Source organism: Euprymna scolopes, chromosome 32 (assembly GCF_053919585.1).
Source record: "Euprymna scolopes isolate OS-2025 chromosome 32, ASM5391958v1, whole genome shotgun sequence".
Lineage (NCBI taxonomy): Eukaryota > Metazoa > Mollusca > Cephalopoda > Sepiida > Sepiolidae > Euprymna > Euprymna scolopes.
In genome coordinates, this window is record NC_136513.1 from 27,504,815 (window position 1) to 27,530,000 (window position 25,186).

Genomic DNA, 25,186 nt, shown 5'->3' on the forward strand with positions numbered 1-25,186 from the left:
ATGTAAATTTGTCCGAAGTAGATAATAGCATCTTGGTGTCCACACTGATTTGCAAATACGTATGTATAGAACCATATTTGTAGCTCGATATCCAGCGTTTAAATAAAATATATACTGTTTATTCTTTCACGGCGAAATGCAAGAGAGGAAGTGTAAAACCCAAACATTTTTCAAGCAAAGTGATAGAGTAGACGGTAATTACAACAGTCTATCCATTTCTGTTAATGTACTATAAAAGTAAGAAACAAAACACAAATGAAAATAAACAGACAAGTAAACATTAAACCAAAAGAAAATTATAAGACATAGAGACAATCTCATTCATTCATTCATTCATTCATTCATTCATTCATTAAAGTCGTGTCTTTCCTCGTACAGGCATTAACAGCAGTGTCTTTTCATCCACCTCTATTCCACTGTTTTTTTAGTCATGACACCTGAACCTCATTTGGCTTCTTGATTAGTTACCGTTCTGTGTTTGTCATTTTTAATACATTTTTATTTGTTTAGCACACTATAAAATTCTCCCCAGGAACCAAGTTTCAGTAGCTAGTTAGATTTCTCGTGCTGTTGATCATTTTCCAGCACCCAAAACCGTATAAATGAACAGACCATACACAAACGTACGTTCAGAGTAGTGTGAATTTGGTGTCAATTTTAATGTTTCTTTTGGTCATGGTTGATGACAGTCTCTTGAAGGCAAATTTGACCGTGGTTATACGACTTTGTATTTTAGTACTGTACCTTCCCTCTGATGTGATCCAGTAGTCCACATATTTGAATTTATAAACTTGTATTTATAGTAACTGTGGCTTAGTAGGAACACTGTAAGAAATTTTTAAAAAATGAAGAAAAAGAAGTAATCTAATGAATTACATAATAATGAATAAGGAATTACATGTACAAGTGAGGTAATAGTATAGAGAAAAAAAAAAGGAAAACTCCAAATTAAATATAATAAGAGGGCAAGAGGTAAATAATACGTTATAGAAAAAATATATTCTTAAAAGAATATATTATATTAAAGGAAAACGTATTACGAAAATAGTGATAAATTTTAAAAAAAAGTTTAAATGAAGGAAAGAAACCAACACAAAAAGACATGACACATATTTTTAAACGAACCTCTACCTATTCTTCTTTCGTCTTATCCAATAACCCTATATTTTTCACTATCATGTTAGTTGTCTCTTGCTCTTGCGTTAAAACATTACATATTTTAAATATGCCCAGGATTCGTTCAAAAAGTAAAGGATCCAATTTTTTAACTCAATAATTAAAACGTTAAAGAGCTATCAAGATGGGAGTGATCTCATTTAAACAAGTGGCAATTTGTGCTGCAGAACTATTTTCTACACGATCACAACCATTCTAAAACGTAATTTTGCTGGTCTCTTTTGATGCACTGGTCGCAAATGTCCTGAGCGCACTTAGTCACTCAAATCTCTGTATGCACTCTGGAATCGACGCCCCCATCTCCTAAATGTGCTGGGATTAACTGCATCGGTTACGTAAGTGTTCAACGGGCGCCGATGAATGCTTTTCGATTCAATTCTTCTGCATTTAGGAATTTAATGACGCATCCATGCTTTTAACACGACAATGACAATATATTTTTTAGAATGTCTCACCCTCAATATCTACAGCAAAGCGAGAAAACTTGTAGACCATAAATGCATGAGTTCAGTCACCATAACAATCCACTCATATAAATTAGGACTCAATGAAAGACAGAAGGCATTACTTTTAGAATGGGCTTCGTATTCTGTAATGCTTCAAATACCCTATATTATATAGCTAACACAATTATGTATTCAAACACTAACAACATTCTATTCTAGCACTAACGACATTATATACTGTAATACTTCAAAAACTACATATTCTATCCCACAACTAATATATATATATATATATATATATATATACATATATATGTATATATATATATAGAGAGAGAGAGAGATAGAGAGAGATAGATAGATAGATAGATATATTAAGACTAAGCATGTTACATAATGTAACAGTAATAAAATTATAGGTTATACTATTCTGACTGTCCGGCGTTGCCCGGGTGTTTGTGGGGAAGTGTTGAGTTGTAGTAGGCGCGCAGGCTCGAACAATTATCATGAAGGAGGAAGCGAACGTAAAAAAAGCGTGGCGTCTTTGATGTTGCATATATCGGACGTGGCAAAGGGTTAAATTATGGCTAGTCAATCGAAAAAAGAGAATGACTCTCGAAAATATTGTCGAAAAAAGCGACCCCCTCCCTGAAGAAAAGTAGCCAGTTAAGGGTTAAGGAATAAATGTTTATAACCAATTATGCGATATTTTTCGTCGGATAGGTCGAGCTGTAAAACGATACCGATCTCGATAAATTCCATCGCCTCTGTGGAAAGTTTCAGGCAGACATACAAACATGCATGCATACATTAAAAAAGGTGAGATTTATATTATAGATTACTAACAACATTTTATATTGTAACACTAACAAAGCATACATTTTATCCTTAACAGCAATATATACTCTAACCTTAAACAATGATAAAGAATACGTTTTTAATATATGAATGAATTAATTATGAATTTTGTCAGATATTTCTCTATATTTTTAATTATGCTATTTTTCTTTTTATTCAGAAGATTATCTGTGCTATTTTAATCTTATTAACAGGATTAAAAGATTTGAAATGAAAAATATTTGTCTAAGTTACTAATCTTTTATGTCAATCCCCCTACATACAAACACACCCTCTATGGTATTTCAGTATTGGAGGATCGATAAATATCAATGTAATATTCGTATGCGTTATCTCACAAAACACTATATTGTTTCAACCAATGCCACTCGAGGATAATAGTTGATGAGATTTTCAGTGTTATGATAACAAATCAATAGTAAGATGACACGTCTCAGTGCAAACACTCATCCGCTTCTGAATTAAAATACAGTGCTCAAAAGTTGGCAGTCCAGAGAGAAAGGTATGCTAAAACGCGCCGCCGGTCTGCGAATGTGTGCCCGACGAGGTTCAAGTAAGCACTGCTATGCAATTTCTATTATTACCCAACAATTGTAGTTTGAAAATATATTGCGGAATATAATAATAATAATAATAATAATAATAATAATAATAATAATAATAATAATAATAATAATAATAATAATAATAATAAATAATAATAATAATAATAACATAATAATAACAATAACAATAACAACAGCAACAATAACAACAACAGCAGCAACAATAATAATAATAACAATAAAATGACAACAATAACAACAAAACAATTACAACAATAATATTATTAATAATAATAATAATAATAATAACAACAACAATAACATAAACATATTAATAATAATATTTATAATGATAATTATGTTAATAATATTAATAATAATAATAATAACAATAACAACAATAATAATAATAACAATAATAATAATAATAACAATAATAATAATAATAATAATAATTATGATAATTATAATAATAATAAGTATGATAATAATAATAATATTAATAATAATAATATTAATATCAATAATAATATTAATAATAATATTATTAATAATAATAATAATATTAATAATAATAATAATATTAATAATAATAATAATATTAATAATAATAATAATAATTATGATCATAATAATAATATTAATAATAATAATAATAATATTAATAATAATATTAATAATAACAATGATAATAATAATATTAATAATAATAATAATTATGACAATAATAATAATAATAATAATTATGATAATAATAATAATAATATTAATAATAATAATAATAATATTAATAATAATAATAACAATAATAATATTAATAATAATAATAATAATAATAATAATAATATTAATAATAATAATAATAATAATAACAATAATAATAATAATAATAATAATAATAATAATAATAATAATAATAATAATAATAATAAAAATAATAATAATAATAAATCCCGGCTTCAAACATGGAGATCTAAAGATCAATAATGTTCCTAATTGTATCCGTGCTACCTGCAATAGCAGCGGTCTGAATGCCGCCCAACAGATCAGAGATTTCTATTTTTTCACACATTCTTTCAGACAATTTGATATAACAGTTAGCCTAGTTACTATACATTGGGTTTTAACCTATGCATACGTTTTCCAGCCGTTGTCAACAGGGTGTAATTGCTACATTTTTTCCTTCTGCTTCTAAATCACATATTTCACACATCTTCCCCGACAGTGTAAGCTCTTCTGATACAGCCAATCTCCGACAGTGTTAGCTCTTCTGATACAGCCAATCTCCGACAGTGTTAGCTCTTCTGGTACAGCCAGTCTAGCTACTTCCACTTCTTGTCAGTGAAAATCTATGATTTTTAACTACTTTGAGACATTGACATTTACGACAAATTCCGGACGATTATGTTCCGATTGCCTAGCTATCAATTTTTTTCCATACCATGCTTCCAGTATGCCATCCTCATTCTTTCTTATTTGGTTAGATACATCCTTAAGCCACTTCCCATCACATTCAACCCGAACTTTCTACAAACCTCCCAGTTTACCAGAAGCCTCGGGTTCTCAATTCTTCTGATGTAATCCCTCTGATCCAATCCGCTAGACCCTGATATAAAGCGATCAACTGACTCAGGACTCTTTTAGCATATCCATCATTCTGCAGCGTCATCCCCTCCCTTGAACCACCCTCCCTTGAACCACTTTCTTGAACACGGCGGCTTCAGTTATCTGCCGAGATTGCACTCACTACACGAGTTTATAATGCAATTCAAATCTTGTTCGTAGCTGAATGCTTGATGCTTCGCCAGGGCTATCAAGGGTATTTTCTTATCGTAAGGTCATCACTAGATTGGTTGTCTACAACGGTTTAAGAGAGGCTCATCTACCTTCGAGAGAAGCATAGACCGAGTCAGTTTCCCAACCTGGTATTTTACCTCGCAGTGCACACAGCATCTCACCTTCCCAAACGGTCACTCATCTGATACTACCCAGGTTCAACGTTACCTAACTTTGGTGATTTGGCGAGAACTGTGCATTTCTTTTTAGTCAATTCCCTTGTGCGATCTATTTTCAGGCGCTATCATTCCCATTCTCATCTCATACACTGTAACTTCATCACCCACTCTATACTTCTTACCATATACTTTTTCACTGACGTTTTCTAAGGTGTAACAAAATATTTCACACACACGGATGTTCTCCGACACTCTTACCTCTTCTGATACATCCAATCTAGCTATTTCTACTTCTTTAGAAACATGTTTTTGTCATGATGATAATTGCATGACACTTTGATAAAGATCATGTGAAAATTTCTGCGCTTTACATGAAAATACTTCCATCCCGTTCATTCATTTCCGTGAACATATTTCCCCGTAAAACATTGACTTCGCAATTAGTAAAACCCTTTTAAAATATTCTGTTCTGAAATTCTGTTTCACTTTCCTGATCATGAAGCGTACACATTCCAACACGCACAAATAAATATGCGTTGTGCCTACTTTTTTTTTCATAATTACGAAATTTCACAACACGATTGTATTCGAATTAATACTCATTGCAATTTTCTCAATAACACTTCACACTTAATGATCATAAATATTATCCCGGTGTGTTCAAAGTCTGTCACGACGAGCTCCCAAAGTCATTTCACCTTCTCCAAACTACCTTTACTCACCCAAGTATAACAAGTGGGCGCGATGCCGGCTACCTCATCCAAAGCTTCGGCCACTAAGAGGATGCTCAGTGGCACCACCACTATTACAAAAGCAGATGAAATAATAAAGACACTTGGAATGCGCTACGCAATATCACAATCACCTCAAACACCCCACGGTTCGACAAACGTAAATATCAGATAGACATTTATATTAATATAGTTCATTAAGAAATTTAAATCAGCGAACTCACTGGGCGACAGACCGAACTCTTTTTATTTCTATCGGCCATTTTGATATGTTGATGATCGAAAGGAATAAAAGGTGTTAATAGTTTGAAAATCTTAGCTTCTGCTTGCGTCTTATAGTTGTATATTTATTACAAGGAAAGCATGTTAAAACAGTTATTTTAGAATACTGTTTAATTTATAATTTAATCTATCAAAATTATACAACATTTAATTTAATATAAAAAAAAACATTCAGAAAAAGAGTTAAGTAAAAAAAAAGTGACATAATTTTTGAATGATGAGAAAGATCAAAAGTCTCACATAAAAATAAACTGAGTGGATGTTGGGTTCTAAGAAAAATTATTGAAAGTTAAGGTTATAGGCATGAATAACAATAAATACACGAACAACGGGCACACACATTATATATATATATATATATATATATATATATATATATATATATATACTTGATTTACCCACATAAAATTAATATACCAAAGTATAAATTTATGCGTAAACTTTAAGTATTTACATCAAAAGTGCTCAATACGTAGGAAGAGCTAGTTAGTAAATATACATGTGCTCAATACGTAGGTAGAGCTGGTTAGTAAATATATATGACGATTACGCCACACTATATTCCACGAGTGGATGAAACTCGGAATATTCAGTGTAGCTTAATCGCCATATATACTATATAACTTACTATATATATATATATATATATATATATATATATATATATATATATATATATATATATATATATAATGCTAATTACAATTGAATTTACCAAAATGATCCAAGATGGTAAAATTAAAGTAAATTATAAATATTAAAGAATTACTATTTATAAAATTATCTCAGCCAGATATAAAAGCTTGATAATAAAGAATTAATATTTATAAAATTATCACTGTTTTAACATATTTTTTTAACATATTTCATAAACTGTTTGTTCATACATACATATATATATATATATATATATATATATATATATATATATATATAGTGTGTGTGTGTGTGCGTGAGAGAGATAGAGAGAAAAAGAGAGAGAGAGAGAGAGTAGAACTCCAGGATACAGCAGTAAAAACTGATAACAAAATAAAGTACAGTATACAATCCACATGTATATAATAAAAATATATTAATAACTAGGGCTATAAGAACTTCATATTCTTTTAATTGTTTGGACTCTCCAGTATATATCCGACACAGTTAGGCAAATCAACCGAGAACCACATCACTCTACATAAAAGAACACATAAAAGATATCAATGGATATATACCTCAGAATCAAAATAAGGGAAATAATATTTTGTTGTCATAGTCTTATTAAGCACACCTGTACGCGGGGCAAATATATTATATAATGCTCCTATCTTAGGTTGAGCATATTGGGAAGTGATATACACATTGCCATTAGCGAATTAAGCGGTGCTCTTTGTGTAAACAAATTGGTCTTATGTATTTGAACAATGTCAAAACATTGGTAATTTACTGTCCTCATAGCAGCAGCTGAAAGCGCAACGGTTAAAAGCTCCGACTGTCATTTTGGCGGTCGGATTTCGATCCTGGCTTGAAGTAGTTGCTTGGCTATCCGACATGATGAGCTGTGAAACAGCGAATATGTACTGTATGTGGATGACTATATATATATATATATACAAATATATACTTTCGTATATTAATTTTATGTGAGTAAATTAAGTAGTCATATATATATATATATATATATATATATATATATATATGACTACTTAATTTACTCACATAAAATTAATATACGAAAGTATATATTTGTGCGTAAACTTTAAGTATTTACTTCAAAAGTGCTCAATACGTAGGTAGAGCTAGTTAATATGTTATAAAATATATATGGCGATTAAGCTACACTGAATATTCCGCGTTTCATCCACTCTATGACTCTTCAGGCTAATGCGCATAAGCCTGAAGTGTCCTAGAGTGGATGAACCGCGGAATATTCAGTGTAGCTTAATCGCCATATATATTTTATAACTTACTATATATATATATATACATATATATATATATATATATATATATATATATGGTTACCGATAAACCATCCCAAACTTATATATATATATATGTATATTTTTCCCCCACTTCGTTCTATATTTTATTTTTTACGCTAGCATTATCCTTTTCATACTAACTTTTTTAAATAATTTACAAGCAAAATTTATTCATGCATTTTCTTAACTCCCCCCTCTGACGGGAAAGAAAGTATTTCTTCTGAAACCCCACGAACTTTAACCTCTACGTTTGTTTTCTTTCCGAATATTAAATATGTTTTGATTTTTACTAAACTCTTTCTCAACATACTTGTTCTCCAAAAACTTTATATATATATATATATATATATATATATATATATATATATATATATATATATATATATATATATATATATATATATAAATTTTAGGATGATTTATCGGTAACCAGAAAAATCGGAGGTCTTGTTTGTATTCTAATGAGAAGAAACAATTATTTTGACTGTCTTTTTCTATTTGATTCTGTTTAAAGCAAAACAATTTTGCTGCAGTTACTAACTATAAAACAATAAATATTTATTCATAATAATCTATCAGTAAAACTGAAATTCACAGGTCATCACCCAGGAGTACATTTTTACGCTAGAAAACTATCTGCATATAAAACATTTGTTTTTACAATAATCGGGAACTATGATAAACATATACTAACTATATAGAAATTTATAAAGAATCTGAAACAGAATCAGTAATTATATCCCGAATCGGGAATTTAGTACTTTAAATTGGTAATCCCATTGGAATCAGAATCGTATTTTTTCTTTTGTTCTTGATATGGAAAGCTTTCGAAATTATCGTTTCCGTTTAAAGCACAATTGAAACATGGTATATTAGAAACCCGAGATAGTTTAGCCTAAGGATAAATTTTCTGAAGGTTGCTGGTTACGGCATTTCCCCCGTCTTTCGGTGTTAGTTATAATGTTATTTGATTATATACATGTGTATTACATACTGTGCTGTATTTTGTTATTATTTTTCTTCTCCCGGGTTTTACTGTACATATTTTTTAAAAAATCTTTATTCAAAACCTAAATTAAAATAATTAAAATCTCTAATAACGTCGGCCTTCCCTACGTGTAGATGCTATATGTACACACACACACACGCACACAGACACACACACATAGTAAATTGCATATATATGTGTGTCTCTCCCCTCTCTCTCTCGCTCTTAATCTCTCGCTCTCTCTCTCTCTCTCTCTCTCTCTCTCTCTCTCTCTATATATATATATATATATATATATATATATATATATATATATGTGTGTGTGGGTGTGTGTGTGCGTGTATGTATGATTGTGCCTGTATGTTTTCGAGTTTCCGTGAATGCGTATGCGTGAGTGTAATGTATGTGTAAGTGTGTTATGTTAGTGCCTGTATGTGAGCCTCCTTCGATGAACTTCGAATAAAGTGCAAGCACACAATATATCGATCCTTTTTCCAAAAGTTATAAACTTTCCCGCAACTCTGAGAAACTCTTCTGCTCTGGAGAGTGAGTCGCTAGAACGCACACTAATCCCAAAGTTTTCTTCTTTCCACTCTTTTATCGCTTTCATCCTAAAAGAAAAGGAGGATTTTCTAAAGGCGTAAATACCACACGAAATCAATGGCGAACAGATTGAATCCTATCGATAATACCGATCAAGGATTAAAAATCACATGACAGCGCATTCTGCTACAAACCCGCCCCTTCCTTTCTTTATTCGTATAGACTTACGCGCAGACGCAAAAATGTACACGCACGTGAGATATTCCATTAGACCTAGTAATAATGCATTAAACATATATGCAGTTATTCTGTGCACATCCTTATATATAAGTTTACATATACACGTAAAGGATCAGAGCGTACGTTCAAGTCATCCAATATTTATTTACATAAATAACACCGTTGTAGATATGGTTGCTTGCTTGTATGAAACTTTTCTGTTTCTCTGTTTGAGATTATGCTTATATATATATAAACATCAAAAAATCTAATGAAGTTGTGAAATCGATATTACTTATAAACAGCATCATATCGAATGAATCCAAAATTCGTTTTGCGAATTTCCCGACCAGCAGTAATTATTACTTCGTACGCTGATGGTTGATTAAGCATGAAACATTAGTGCCTGTACGTATAAAATGATTTGCACTATTGAACGTTGGCATGGATCTAGTTGGTAAAGACACGGACTGAAAAACTGGGTGGCCCAAGTTCGAATTCATGTCGTTCCCCAAAAGTCACTTTTACTTCGTATATTGACGACCTTCACGTTGTCCTTCCCGTAAGATATGGCCTTTTCCTAAACAGAATTTTGACTAAATAAATATCAGGGAAACAGATGCCTACTCTAATGTTTGTATGCATGTGATATATATATATATATATATATATATATATATATATATATTTGGTTGGATGACCGCGTCCCTTGTTGAGACGAAGTAGGTTCATTTCACAGTCGGATTTCGGCGCGGTTTGCTTGATCTGTGTTGGTTAATAAAAATTCTTGTGTGCAGGGCGTTTACTCAGTTGTTGCAGTGCTAGAGTGCTTGCCTTGCATGAAAGAGGCTCGGGTTTCGAATCCTGAGTTCAGATCTGTCTAACTGATGAGGCCAAATGAGGGCGAAACTCGAGTCTTAGATTTCCGCTTCTTTGACTGGCATGAGTCTTGTGGGCTGCGACGTTTTTTGGCTGTGGAATTTATTATATATATATATATATATATATATATATATAAAGGGTGATCCGAAAAAAAAACGGGCTCCAACTCTAATTAGGACCCGTTTCTTAGTGTTTTGTCCGAATGAAATGAAACTTTGGTCATAACTAGTTTATTACATTTAAAATATCAAATCAAAACACTAGGGTCTTCGGCCTTTTTTGTCACTGTTGACTGTGAAATGCCCAGAAAAACAATTGAATGTCCTGTGTGTTTTTTTTTTGGGGGGGGGTTCACCCTATATATATATATATATATATATATATATATATATATATATAAGCTTGACGAATCCTAGCGTGGGTTAAATGCGGAATATGCTGTGTAGCTTAAATGCTTTATATATTTTTATAATGTGTTACCTAGCTCAAACAATATAGTGAGCGCAGTTGAAGTAAATACTTGTAGTTTACTCATAAAATTATGCTTTCGTGTATTAATTCATGTGGTGATTAAATAAAGTAGGCAGTTTACTTGTCATCTCTTTCACAGTGCAGACTAATCAATCTTCTGTGCGGTCCGAATAAGGTGATTGAATCTGTGTTAAATAAAGATGTGAACAACTTAATCAAAAAATAAAACTACTTATTGACATGTAATATACTTTCGATTCTGCTAGATCCACTGCTGGTGTATTCATTATAATATCACGTTTGATTCGTTCATGGACAATTGCTCTTAACATATCAAAGTTGTTGTTTTTTTTCTTTTTATCGGCTATGGCATACAAGCCCACTCCACAAAATTACCAGCTACGAAATATCTGAACATATTTCCTTTATTATCAAATCTGAGAGGTAACAAAGACTAGTTGTCGGTGGGCAGAAATCAGAAGCTCATATATCTATTAACATGTGTCATTCAGGGTTCAATCCTTGACCTAACGGTTTACCTAATATTCAGGAATGCTCTCTTTAATCTAATTTTTTATATAATCGTAGATATTTCTGCACACTACACTACTATATATTGCAATATTACAAATGTCGGAAATAACTAGGCTCGCTCTAATTCGCTCTTGTCTTACTTTGAGCACATGGTGCAATGGGGAAAAGGGGGGCTGGTTAATATAAATGCATTTGAAATCTAAGAATCTATTTTACTATCAATGCTATAGCACTCAATTAATTTCTCTCATTTATGTTATGCCATCTTATCCATCGGAATATTGCTCCTTATATGAAACCAAGCTTCTCTCTTTTAATCATAATCTTTCTGACATATGGCTTCAAATTAACTGAATGTTTGTCATCTTCTGGATGCACCACATCTGGACAAGCTTTCAGTACTGACCTTCACTCCCGATCTGAAATGGATCAAATACGTAAGTCTGTTGTTAAGATCGCCGGGAAAATGGATCATTCTACCGCTTCATTAGATATCTCACTGCCGATTAATCTCTCTACCTTTGTAAGAGCCAAATACATTTTATGACATAATACTCCTGTAACACCAGGGCAAGATCTGCTCCAAGCATACTATCCTGCCGTGACAGAGTTCAAAACCGGTTTTGAAATCTGGTAGGTGATACCCTTTTCTCTTCTACCCAACCTATTTCCGCATAAGTTACCTTGCAGGTCTGCCCATGTTGTATCGATATTTTGATTGCAATTGCATTCTGAGCACCAATTTATGGATACTATTTGTAAAACTTTAACAGCAAATAAAAACACACACTCGTTAAACTAAAACCACTAGCTACAGTTTCCGTTACTCTCTACCTGTACCTTAATCTAAACGTTAATAAAATAAATGAATGTTTTTCCTAAGTCGTATCCCAGTACAATGCAAACAAATTGTTGATCAGCATTGCCTTTAAAATCTAATTATAGGGAATTCTAATTACTATAGTTTACATCTGTGCTGTTCCAATCATTACCGTGCACTTATAAATATTGATCTTAGAGTAGACTTCGAACCGAGATAAGTAACGTCGTATGGGAGATCGGGTTTCGATCCTGGCTTGTGGTAGTTGCCTGTATAGCCACACAGATGAGCTGTGATCCAGCAAAACAATACTCTATGTAAATGACTATATATATATATATATATATATATATATATATATATATATATATATATATATATATATACACATTTCACTTGAACTTCTGCATGTCAGTACGGTTATGAAAACAGGAACCCGGAAGGGAGTTCCAGAGTTTAGCAGATCCGGGGAATAAACTATTAGAGTAGAAAAGCTTCTTCCGTTTAGGGATCTCTACTGTGTATGTGTTCGATTTTGCTGGTTATCGGTTTGTCGAGTCTATTTACGTCGAAAGGGTACAAGTGCTTGTAGTTCGGCAGAGCATCCACTATTGAAATCTATGTAGAGCAGACAGAGGGATCCGTCGATGGGACAGAGGTTGAAGCTTGAATGACAGTTAAGGACGTATCAGATTGGCGACTCTCTTTTTCACCCTGTCAAGGGACGAGAGGCTAGTAGCAGGTCCACAAGCCCAAATGTGATAAAAATATTCCCTACATAGGCGAATGGTGACCTTGTAGATGTATAGGATACTTCCAGGCGTAAGTAACTTTCTAGCACGGTAGAGAGAGCCCATCTTCCTCGCAGTGGCCCTAGAAATATTGTTAATGCATATGTTCCAACTCATGTCCCTGTAAACGTGAAGCCGCAGAGTTTGAAAGAAGTATTTTCAGGTAATGTATCTTCAGTCATAGCTATCGGCGGTTGAGAAGTTTTCTTGTAATTATTGAAGGAAATAAGCTTAGGCTTGGCAGCATTGAATGCGACACTCCATTTTTGTCCTCTTCTACTACACATTGAAGGTCTTCCGCTATTGTTTCTGCCATTTCCTTAGATATGTGTTCATTCGTTTTTCCCTCGTGTCTGTTATAGAGCGTGGTGTCATCAGCAAATATACCCATCTCTGAGGCAATTTTATCAGGGAGGTCATTTATGAATATAAAGAATAATAAATGTCCAAGGATAGAACCAGTATGTACATTCGGATTTATATCATGTTGTTTAGATGTACGACCGTCGAGAACAACCTAGATTCTCCTCTTGTTTAAGAATGGTTAAATTATGTTAAGTATCCGCCCCGTTATGATCTGGTTTTTCGTATAAGACCACCGTGACATGCCCTGTCAAAAGCTTTAAACATATTTAGGGCTACCTCTCTACTCTACTCTGCTTTGTTCAGTGCATGGTTCATACCTTCAGACTCAGGTACTAATATCGTAATTTGAGGTCGTTTTTCTTTATTTTTGTAAGCAAAACTATAATAACACATCTATTAATTTAACTTTCCTATCTTTACCGATAAACTCCCTTTTCTATTTAAGAATAATGTTCAGTTCAGTGGCTTTGTAACTCTTCTGTTATCATGGATGTTTTCTGGCAAGTAAACGTATCTGCTTGATATGCAATCAGCACAAACGGCGACAAAGGAATTAACGACAGTGCGAAGGTTGCTGCAAAGAGACCATGTCCAATACGCCTTTCTAAAAGATTACTAACAAATGAAAGTATCCTGTACATCTACAAATCCAGAATTTCCCCACGCAGGAACTTGCCATGTTAGTGCTTGTACTTCTTCCAGTAGGATCCTACTTTACAACAACGTCCAAATGGAAGTTAATGGTCTATTAGGTTCGCCATTATCAACTACGTACTCAATCCTCAAATCACCGCAATGTTGCATTCCGGTGTCTATTTGATGAACTTATTTTTATTTGCTTTAAAACTACAGTTGTGGGGGGTGCTGTTGTAGATATGTGCCCGGTTGTTCATTATCAGAAGGCTGTCGATTGATGGGACCGGTTATTGTGAAGGTTGCATGTTCGAAGGGTCGAATGTCGTCATTTTCAGATCGTACAGTATAATGAAAACAATCAACAATAAGGGCAATCATTACGTGTACAAATAAGACATTAAAATGAAGTACACCAAAGCAGGATTACATATTTACATATGTACAAAGAACATTTATTTACACAGAGAGTTTACGAATATTACAGAGTGTTTGTGTATATGAACTAGTACGTAGATAAATGTTCGTTGTGTCTATATGTGCGTGAATGGATATGAGAGTTTGTTGAAGTAAACGTTGGAAGTCTTACATAGCAGACCAAAGAAATGAATGAACGCTTTACTTTACTGAAGGTGTTCTAAAATAAAAGAATACAATAAATACGATAAAGAATACTCTGATGAACTTATCCTACATAGCTCCCTGTCTTAAATTTCCTTAAAACCCCGGTTTGTAACCGAATACCACTCCTTCACTGTATATATCCCTTCATGTCAGAAAACCTTCTAATCTAATTATTTTTCTACTCTCACACTGCTAGACGTTGGAATTTCTTCCCTGCTTCCTGGATGTACTGACATGCAGATATTGAATGTAATGTAAACCAACATCTCGCTCATCGCCTGGAAATTTAATCGAAATTTAAATAAAAATTGTTGTTGATTAACAGGAGTAAAAAAAAATAAATAAATAAATAAAAAAAAATAATAATAAATAAATAAAATAAATAAATAAATAAATAATAAAATAAATAAATAAATAAAAAAATAAAAAAAATAAATAAATAAGAATAAATAAATAATAAATAAATAAATATACCCCTTTTGGGGTTGTGCCTCCTTCTGTCATGGCGCCATAGAATAACACACAATCACTGCGTTTATGATCAATGTAGAACAGTTTTTGTTTAATTAAACAAACTTCTAAAAGATTTACCTTCCCCATTTTAAGGGAGACGTATATTATAATTGCTCCTCTCATGAACTATCCTCACATGCACTACCTCCTCCTCTGTATAAGGTAGCATCTATTAATCTAATACCATTCTGCCAGATATTATTTCCTCATTTGACGATGTTTATATCAAAAGAGAAGTGTTTCTCTTTATTATATAACATTTTACTTTAGTTTACGTAAAGATTTTTCTATAGTTTACATCAAGTGACTTCATGCATTGTCTAGATCGATTTAAATAGAAAATTATTTCAGAAAAAACTTGGAAGCGTTCTGCCGATGTCAGAATATGTTTCAGTATCTCACGTCCATTTTCTTCAAGAGACGGTAAAAGGGATTGATCGAACATTGATGAGATGGATAATGCATGACTAAAAGAAAACTAAAACAAAGAAACCGACGAAGTTCAGGGGCTTAAAATAATCAAATCTGATTTTCACTTCATCGAATAGCATTTTCTTCAACCGACTGAAACGAGCGGTGCCATCTCTAAATCTCTTTCTTTGAAGCGACAATCCTTCGACAAATCTGCTATATCGAATGGAAACGATACCGGATTATCCCTGAGAAGACGATTTATTTTGATTCCCTAGAGTCCTTTCGATCTCTCTTTGTTCGCAATGCCTAGCTCGATTATAGAAAACCCGAGGTTAAGAAATCAGGATAGTAGCTCTGGACTGAGTCTGATAAAGCTGGCTTATTCATATGAATGTGGAAATTTGTGCGAGCTTGAGTTTCTCCCGCTTTAAACAATTTCTAGAATTCAGTATGGACCGTAATCGACGCTAAAATTTTTGGTAACTGTTTGGAGGGTAAATTTCTAACTTGTATAGTAAAGACAAAAACACTTTTTTTACCTAAAAAGCAACACTCTTTCTTGGCTAAATATAAATAAATCTAACAAAATTATTACATTCAAACATATATGATTAAAAAACATGCAATAAAAGTCGGTATTATAAAAACAGTTGTCTGGAAGGGTTTTCCCGTTTTTTTAGCGAAAATCAGTTACTAGAGGTGAGTTACTCTGGTAGCATGTACGGCATAAACGCGTTGGCACGCCGGTTCTCGTCTGATCAGCGAAGTTAAACAACGTTGAGCCTGGTTAGTATCAGATGGGTGACCATTTGCGAATTCTAGGCGCTGTATGTGCTCTCCGCTTATCTCGGCATTGTTTCCAGTCGTCTTGTGCATGCACTTCACTTGCTACAGGAGAGGTGTGGTTCGAGATTGCGCACCTTCTATCACACTAATTTCACGCTCAGGCATCCTTTCGTGGGTATGTTGAAGACTGAAGAAGCCCATTAACCCTGGTAGCAGATTGGAGGAACTCTTCCTTTTTTGTTTAAGCACTGCTTTTCAAAGCTCCTTCGTCGAAGTTCTTTTTATAGACACTGACACCGAAATTCTCGGTCGCTCATAAGTGTGTAAAAAGGAAAAAAAAAAAAGGAAAAAGAAACAAATTATTTTTAAAAAAATTACTCACTTCTGCAAATAAGAATATTTCCAAAAATCCGTCGATTATAAGTAAAGTTTATGTTTATTTTAGTGGGAGTAAGTTATGTGTGTTAATTTTGAGGTTGGTTGGTTGTTTTTGTTTTACGGCATATCTTCCCTTTTCGGGTTATTTAATGACGAATCCAAAGATTTTGAAGAGCATTTTTTTAATAGAATATATTTGCTTATTTACAGTCGGGTTCTATTTAACCCATAGTTAGGACCCTAAGAGGTACTACCACTCCGAGTCAGATTGGCCCTGGGAGCAATAAAAATTAAAGGGTGGTTCCACACTCCCCAAAGCCCGCAAACTGGGGCCTCGCCACTGGATATAGTTTAAGGTCATATCCAGGACCATTCATTTATAAATTCAGACCCATCTTAATATATGCTTGTGACGTGGAAAACACGTCTCAAATACACTTGTGATTAAAGGTTGAATTAAAGTGTGATGTAATTTCATTCATAAAGATACATTTTCGATTATCGATTTTCTAGATTACCTAAGGCATTCCGATATAAAATCTACTTAAGAACCCTCCCAGACAGCTGAAGTATATCCCTGTAAATTAAAGCTAAAAACGTCATAGCCGTTTACGAGTACATACGAAACAAATTCCAACACCTATAAAACTCGCTTTATACAATAGTAGCAATATATATATATATATATATATATATATATATATATATATAAGTAAGCACACACATATGTATATACGTGTATAGACATACATATATGCATATACACTTATGTATATACACACATATCTCTCGCTATATATATACATATATATATATATATACCTATATATGCGTAACAAACATGTATTTATATAAACACATGTATGTATAGATACATTAACATATATAGATATATACACACACATATATATATATATATATATAGATATTGGCATAGACATATAGATATATATAACCATGTGTACACATATATGTATGCATATATATATGCATAAATACACATATATACATACAGATATATACATACATGCATATATATATACATACATATATATACATATATATATACATATATATGTACATATATATATACATATATACACATATATATACATATCTATACATATATATATGCATATATATATATATATATATATATATATATATATATATTCCTGGTCAAAAATGTTTAAAAAATATTAAAAAGTGAAAAAAAACACATTTATGTTCCAGAGGTTGTTGATAATACTGAATAAAATAATTTAAAAAAACATATTATACAACATTACTATTGTTGCGATAATAAATCTTGTGCTTCAACCTTATAAGACTTAAGCAGAAAATAAAATAATACCTTGTATTTGCTGAGGTTTAACCTTTAATAAAAAAACAACTTTTGATTAAAGATTATGTCTGGACCAAGATTATATTCTTTTTTATTTCGCCCGATAGCGTCGTCTTAGACTAAGACAGTAGATATATTTCCGCAACTAATTATATTTTTACTGAAATTTCAACACACACCCACATACACACACACATACACACATACACACACATATGTATATATATACATATCTTTACATATATATATATATATATATATATATATATATATATATATATTTATATAAAATGGGTTAATAAATTCCAACGAAAGAAAGATGTATATTTATTGACGAGGACGCATCACAGACCGTCTGAAACGCGCGTAAACGATTTCAATGACTTAAAAACATTATTACAATGATCCAAACATAATTCTCAATGAAAAACCAAGACACGGAATAATAAAATAATGTTAAAAAATACACATTGTTGGTGACTACTCCCTTATATATATATATATATATATATATATATATATATATATACGCGTGTGTGTGTGTGTGCGTGTGTGTAATATTTAATTGAATGTTTTACTCTTAGCACGGAGTATACCTGATTGAGTGAAGAATATATTTTCGAATTTTATCTATATTTTATGATTGAGCTGTCTGATTTCAATTTGTTTGGATTGACAGTAGTACAATAAAACTGCACATTTGACATGTTTAATTTTCTTTTATTCATAGACGTTTTTGTTAATTCAGGTTCTAGTTACTTTGTTTTGGAAAATATTGGGTACAAATACATTAATTAGATGTCCAAATATTTTACTTTTTATTTTGTCTCTTAATCCAATTTAATTCTATTGCAAATGAATGGTAATGCAAATAAAGTGTATTCCTATATTTGAAAACCAAGCTAAGCACTGATATATTTTTAAGCAATGGAGTTTCCTTGATTTTTAAGTCAGGAATTAGAAATGTTTCTTTATTATGAATTCTTGTTACAGAAGGAGAGAGAGGGGGTGACGAAGTTAGTCATAAAAGAGTTTAAAAATACTAATATTTTGATATCATTATCATTTCGAAAAATTAATATTCAACAAGAACTATTTTAGACTGAAAAAAACTAATAGGAATTAATTAAGACGTATGGTGAAAAGAATATGCAAATTAGCCAGATCGTTTGCAAATGAATGTAATTCTACGACCCTTTTTAAATAAATAGAATAAAGGATTTCTCATATAAATATCGATGCACAACAAAAGCTAAATTTGTAGGAGTATAGATGCCACTATTAGCAAAATCATACTTATCTAGCATCTGGAGAAAACCAATCATAGCTGCGATAAAGTAAAATACTAAAAGACAACACACGCTAGCTAAGATAAATTCGTAAAGCAGACCTTCAATTTATATATAATTGTCGATATTTTGTAATGATTTTTTCTAATTCTTCAAAAAAAAAATATGATAATTCATATATTAAAATTTAACTTACTGGCATAATTTTGATTTTATATGAATATTTGGTGGAACACTGGTGAAGCATAATCCTTTTTCGTCAGCTATCATAAAAGATTCGTATTATTAACATATTATTGTCCAGTATTTTCTTTAGTACAATAAGATTACAACCCGCGACTATAAATTGGTGATCCACAATGATAATCGAAATCAATTATTAATGATCTGTGAAACAGGATTGGCAAAACCATTGTCCGCAGTGCATCATCATGGACAGGTCAATGTCAAACAAGCTGACCGGCAATGCATGGAAACTAGCGGCACATATAACCATTATCTTCCATAATCTCATCTGACAGTTAATGTCTCCTATTTTCTGTAGAGGAGGCAATTCTGAAGCTGTCAATGTTCGATCATTTGACCAGGGGTCGTTATGCCTCATTTTTCTAAATAATATTTATTTGCTTTCTAACCGCCTATAAGACAATGCCCGCTGCTTACAATTTGTGCCCGTCTGTATCGATTCCATCCCCAGAAGAATCTCTACGCTTCTGCGGCCAATCTTAACGGCCCCATTGTATTTAGGAATACATATGCGTTCCGCTCTGTGGCCATTTTTGCTGTCACCACTGGGAGTCAAAAAAGTAAGGAGCAATGGGATATTAGTGGTCATTGGTCACCAACTGTCCAGATGCGCTCACCGAGTTTTTCCGACAACAAATTAAGCATACAAAATTGTCTATTTTTGTGTGTTTTTTGATTCTAGGAAAATGTCTTCTCTCAAAACATTAAGTTTTGTCTTTTGGGGATATTTATAACGACGAAATACGGATAATGTACTAGACTAATGATACTAAATATAATTAATGCTACGCTTGGAAAGAAAAAAAAAAGCTAGACGAATATTACCAACAAATGATGCAAGACTACGATGCGTATGTTTCGTCAAATGTGTAGATTTATCGAAGCGAAGTGAATCGAGTTCCGGGTTCGAGGCCTGTCTATCGTATAATAACATTTGACACTGCCAATGCCAAGAAACAATTCCTGTTCTCACTAATAAGTTCTAAATTACGTTCAGCATTTTATATTTCTTACCCGCCTGATGCTAACTCCAACGGTAACAACTAAAGAATTAGCACAAAATGTGTTTGTTCCGATTGCAGCTGCTAGTGCGCGTGTCACGGCAATCTCCACAATTATATATAAATGCAAGTTTGTCTCTGTGTGTGAGTTCGTTCCATACACAGTCTGAAACGGCTGAACTGATTTTGTTTAAAATTTCAAGAACTTTACTGTATAAGTTTAGAAATGATCTTAGTTAAGTTTTGTCTCCGAATATCCCTGATATTTATTGATAATCTATAATCGAAACCGTTTTTTTTTAATTTATCTATCATCAATAAAGCCAATTTGCCATGTCGTCGCTAAGATAATTATTGAACAACGGGTTGTGAATATTTTACTGTGGTTTAGTTGATAGCATTGTTTTATGTTTATTTTTTTTTGTTTTCTTTCGTAGTACGTTGTATGTAGGTTCAAACGCCGTACGTAAATATCTTCTTTTTTTCATTAACTGCAAAGGAGTTTATGAGACTTAAAAAAAACTCTTTTTTTTTGCATGACGTGGTCGATAGGTTCAAATGCCAGCCTTAAAATTTATAATGTTATTGTTTCGTTAATTGGAACTAATTTCCTCCAAAATAATTTTATGAAAAACACAGTAGATTCTCTATAGTACAATGTGGAATAACATATAATTTGGGCGAAGTTACTGCATGGAGGTATGTGGAGCTTCCTCCCTAGAGATTTCATGGATTTCGATGACAATAAATGTATAGGAGTGTGAACTATTCGTTAACCATCATTTAAACCCGAGCAATATCGGATCTTCCTGCTAGTAATATATATATATATATATATATATATATATATATATATATATATATATATATATATATATATATATATATATATATATTACAAATATTCATCTCAGGAATTCAACAACATTATTTCTGTTTACCTAGTTTAAATGCATTATGCATTACTCTGCATGGTTTCATTATGGTGCCATGACGTACGGGAGCGTTCGGTGGAACGTAAATATATATTTTGAGCTGGGTTTCGAATCGCGTTACCGGCTGAAGAGATACATTACATTGACTCTTTTGTAATACGGAAATATGTACATATATATGAATATATTTTACATATTTTTTAAATATTTATCATTGAATAATCCTTTATTAATATGACCTCAAGACATTCAACAGAATGAAAAATATTTTCAATCAACAAATACGTATTGATAAAGCTGTTTTTTCCTAGAAAGCGGAAAAAAGTTTTAAACAGAAAATCAATAAAACAAAGCAAACATATTTTAATTAACATTTGTATGAAATTAGGAAATAAGTTTAATTGTATTATGAATACAAACCTAACCCAAATGATATAAATAATTTAGTACTCATAAATACCCAGCACGTAATATTATGCTACATATTTTAATACACAACAATCCAAGTTTGCCCAGCTGGGCAAACTTGAGTTCTTGTACCGGAAAAATATTCAGTAAATTAGTAAATCGTTTAATTTATTTTATTTTGTATTATTTTTGCATTTCCATACAAGAAACATGGATATAAATATCAATAAAACATCCGCTGGGTCATAAGCTTCATTGCGGTACCTTACTTGCCTGGGTGGATTGCCGGTAGACTGAAATAAACCGCGTCACACACACACACACACACACACACACACACACACACACACACACGTCCACACGCACACACACGCACACACACACGCACACACACAGTAAATCGAACTTACTAAGGGAGATAATAACTTCCGGTGAATACCGGAAAAATATCCAGTAAATAAAACGTTGTTTAGTTAATCGTTATTTTTTTTATTTTTAATTCGTTTTTTGGGATATAAATATCACTATAATATCCACTGGGCCGGAAGCTTTATTTCCCTACCTTACTTGCCTGGGTGGGTTGCCGGTAGGCATAAATAAACCGCGTCACACACAAACACGTACACAGTAAATCAAACTTACTAAAGGTAAAACCGGAAAATATCCAGTAAATAAAATGTTGTTTCGTAAATCCTTTATTTATTTTTTTTTTGCATTTTCATACACGAAACATGGATATAAATATCATAAAACATCCGCTGTGTTACAAGCTTCATTTCAGTACCTTATTTGTCTAGGTGGATTGCCTGTAGGCTGAGATAAACCGTGTCACACACACAGGCAGACAGACATTAGGAAAATTTATAATAAGATAAGATATAATAAAATCACATTGTAACATACAGTCTTTTATTAACACAATTAGTCCAGCATTATTGTGCTGACAATGTTCATTTTTTTCATTTCCATCGCATGTTCGCTGACTACATTCTTAAGTGAAAGCCTGCTACATGCCGAAATTATTACGACGTCATTTATTACAATATTACAACATTAATATATACTAGCGGGACCTAGGGAAATTCCACAGGAGACTCATTCATATGTAATATATTGATGTTGGAATTCTGTAGATTTTCAGTGTAAATCGAAAAGCTCATATATTATCGCAGATTTTTTTGGTTTTTTAGCTGAAAAAACTATTTATCTAAGCTAAAGTACATTTGAAATATGTAATTAAAATTATTGCAGATTTCGTTTATATTACAAGAGAGTAAATTTTTATATTGATAAAGCCATGAGTTATAAAATAAAAAAACGAAATATATATATCCATATAACATGGGTGCAGCTTCAAGCGAAACCGAAATAAAAACTTATGATATATATATATATATATATATATATATATATATATATATATATATATATATATATATATATATGTGTGTGTGTGGGGGGTGTATGTATGTGTGTGTGCGTGTGTATGTGTGTGTAGGGTGTGCCCCAAACAATCTGACGTATTGTAAATTTGATTAACTTCTTCAATATTAAGTTATTCTTACAAAATTTCATATGTAGGTAGATGGGGGCCTCCGTGATACTTTGAGATATAGTAAGATGGCATAGTCTACTTACTGTAATTTGAACTTAATTTAAGACATGTGTTTCACAAGGTCTAATTTTAGTTATGAGAAATGATGTTACTCAAATGTCCACCAATTGCGATAACTTGATGCGCCGTTAATACACACGATGCTATAAATTTTTAGGGTGGAATTGCAGTTATGCTGTGGCGTGAGGATTTTTTCCCCAAATCCTTCAATTTTTATTATTTATGAATAATCAGATGAAAATAGGCCTCATCGGACATTATGAGGGGTTTGAGAAAATTTGCATCCCCATTGTCGAAATCTTGGAATTGCATGACGTATTCCAGCCTTTTATCCGGATCGTTCACCTGAAGCGCTTGCAGTAATTGAATTTTATATGGAAATTTGCCCTCTTCATGAAGCATTCCGTGAAGAGATGATCTACATACCTCAATTTGACTTGAGCTTCTTCTTACTGATTTGGATGGATCATCGGCCACACTCTCTGCTTATTTATGACGATTCTCATCACCTCTTGCCGTACGGGGTCTACCAGATTTAAGGAAGTCCCGTACAGACTCTTGCTCATGAGATCAAGCCACCATAGCTTTTATTGCATTGGGAGTAGGGGAATTTCTTGTGTCGAAGTTTCGTCGAAATTCTCGTTAAGTTTCTGATATTGACTCATTCAACCAAAACTACGACTCTACGATGAATATCCACTCCCCGGTAGTGTAGCGACTGATGATGACTTTGGAGGGGATAATCTAGATTATCTGAAAAAAAACCCCCAAAGAATAATATAAATTGTTGAGAAAGATACCAAATATTTCCACCATTAGCTTATTTTAGGACACCTAATATATATATATATATATATATATATATATATATATATATATATCGATATATATATATATAGATATGTATATTTATATATATATATATATATATATATATATATATATAAATGTTTCGAGGTACAGAATTTTTATAGAGCTTTAAATAAAATACTCCGAAGTTTCTCTAGAGCTCTGTCGGCTATCATCTCGTGAAGAGGACAATCGATAGCATAACAAAATAATATCATCTCGAAAGTTTAACGAGTTCTAATAGAGAACTATTGAATTTGCCACAAGTACGGGTGCAAACAAAAATTAAATTAATTTGCGTTTAAAACGATTAAAATATTGACACAACGAGGGGAGAAAAAAAAACGGGAGAAAATATTCAAAGTTCCCCAAAGAGAACAAATGCGTTCGCTGTTTCTTTTTGACGACACAAAGAAAGTTTACGCACCGCGATAGAGACAGCCTCCAAAATCTTTAAATGGTTTCTGGAGTCCGCTTTATGTAGTAGCTCGGACCATTCTACTTTATATCTATCGGCAAAGAATTGATTGTCAAATAAATGCTGGCCAATAGCAAAGTCAAGACTGCAGAAAGAGGGAG